This window comes from Lactuca virosa, chromosome 7, assembly GCF_052849685.1.
Source record: "Lactuca virosa cultivar CGN04683 chromosome 7, Lactuca_virosa_CGN04683_v6, whole genome shotgun sequence".
In the NCBI taxonomy this organism is placed as follows: Eukaryota; Viridiplantae; Streptophyta; class Magnoliopsida; order Asterales; family Asteraceae; genus Lactuca; species Lactuca virosa.
In genome coordinates this window covers 89727031-89729131 of record NC_136432.1, presented here as the reverse complement: position 1 = coordinate 89729131, position 2101 = coordinate 89727031, and the positions used below count along the sequence as shown (strand labels likewise).

General features: G+C 43.4%; 1 non-coding gene across 1 annotated transcript; it reads right to left on the bottom strand.

Annotated features, from left to right (window-relative positions):
- Window positions 1-465: 465 nt before the first annotated feature.
- On the bottom strand, window positions 466-572 carry LOC145127980 (small nucleolar RNA R71). The gene has a single exon (XR_013716583.1). It is a non-coding gene; the product is annotated as a small nucleolar RNA R71 (small nucleolar RNA).
- Window positions 573-2101: the final 1529 nt, after the last annotated feature.

Below are 2101 nucleotides of genomic sequence, written 5' to 3'. Positions count from 1 at the left end.
ACCGAGTACGAAACCGAAGGAGAACGAAACGAATTCGAATACGAAGAAGGAAGCGACATAGAATGCGAACTAGCTAACACCATGGCTAACATCGATGAAGTTCCCATGGGCGAATGGAAGAAAATGATGCGTGATGATACCGGCCCAGGACTCGTGCAACCCGCGATTCCCGCAACTGACACCTTTGAACTTAAGGGCCACATACTTGCCCAACTTAAGGAAATCCCATTCTACGGGAAAGATCACGAGGACGCATACAAGCATCTAGACGAGGTCAACGATATAGCCGACTACTTCAATGTCCCTAATGTGGCTCGCGACACCGTTTTGCTTCGTATGCTACCAGTCACATTAAAGGGAGCTGCGAAAGATTGGTTGAAATCACTCCCTCCAGGATCCATCACCACTTGGGCTAAGATGCGTGAGGAATTTATTGATCAATTTTTCCCTCCATCAAAGATAGAAAAGTTGAAGAAAGACATAGCAAACTTTGAGCAACAAGCTGGCGAATCACTTTATGAGGCGTGGGAGAGATACAAGGGCTTATTAAGCAACTGCCCACATCATGATCTAAACAGCCAACAAGAAGTCTCCATTTTCTATGATGGAGTGAACGTGCCAACTAGGCAGCTCCTTGATTCGCAAGGACCACTCACAAAGAAGGCACCCCCGGTGATAAAAACAACTAATTGAAGAATTCTCTAAGCACTATAGAGAATATCATAACCCAAGGAATGAACCAAATCGAGGGGTGGTGAACTCAGTTACTGATAGCATGGCAACAATGATGGCTAAGTTGGAGAGTTTGGATCGAAGAATGACTAAGATGGACCAATCCATCCACGCTATCCGGGTGGGATGTGAGAATTGTAACGGGCCTCACCTTACTAGAGATTGTGATTTGGACGAGAACGGGAACCGCAAAGCACAAGTGTGCTATTCAAGTGGCGATAAATATGATGATGATTGGCGAAAACCCAAGAAGGAATGGCTCCCGTACGATGAGTACAAAAAGGCAAAGGAGGAAAAGTATAAGCAAAAGGCAAGGTGTTTTTATCAAAAGGAGGAACAGGTGCAAGAAAGGAAACCAGACTTTGAAGATATGCTCACAAGATTTGCAGCTGCATCCAAGAAGAGACACAATGATACCGATGCTGCAATAAAGGAGCAACGAAATATGATTAAAGAGAACCAAGATATGATGATAGATCAACAATCTATGCTTAGGAATCAGCAAGCATCCATTCATAACATTGAAAAACAGCCAGGCCAGCTTGCACAACAAATCAAACAAAGAGCACCGGGTGAACATCCTAGCAATACCGAACAGAATCCACGAATGGCACATGTGAAAGCAATAACAACAGATTCTGAGAAAATTTTCACTCCTCTGACCCCTATCCAGAAGGATCCCATAAAGGTGCAAAAAGAAGAGGCAGAAAACTGGGAATCGAGTAAACCCGACTCGACTCGCCAAGTCCCAGATAAGGACTCGATGAGTCCAAAGTCTAATGACAAAAACAGCTTTCCTTTAAAACCTTACCGGACCCCTTTGCCATTTCCGAGTCGAGCCATACCTAGTGAACAGATTCAAGAGTATAGGAAGTTTATGGAGCATATAAAGGCACTCCAAGTGAATATTCCGTTTATTGAAACGATAGTTCAAACGCCAAAATATGCAAGCTTGCTTAAGAGCCTCTTTACAACTAGAAGAAATATGGAAGAAGTGGCTGAGATAGTGTTGAATGAGCTGCCAGAGAAGAGGGGCGATCCGGGAAGCATCACCGTACCTTGTCAATTTAGGAACTTAATAACCACACGAGTGTTGACTGATTCAGGGGCAAGTATAAATATTATGTCATATTCTTTCTCCAAAAAGCTAAACCTTCTGGACCCAAAGCCTATTCAAATGAAAATCCATCTAGCCGATAAAACAATAATACATCCAATGGGAGTGTGCGAAGATCTTCTCATCAAGGTAGATAAACTAGTGTTCCCTGTTGACTTCATAGTAGTAGAAATGGAAGAGGACCTTAAAGTCCCAATCATTCTTGGGCGACCGTTCTTGAATACCCGCTTGTGCCTTAGTAGATGTGCATGA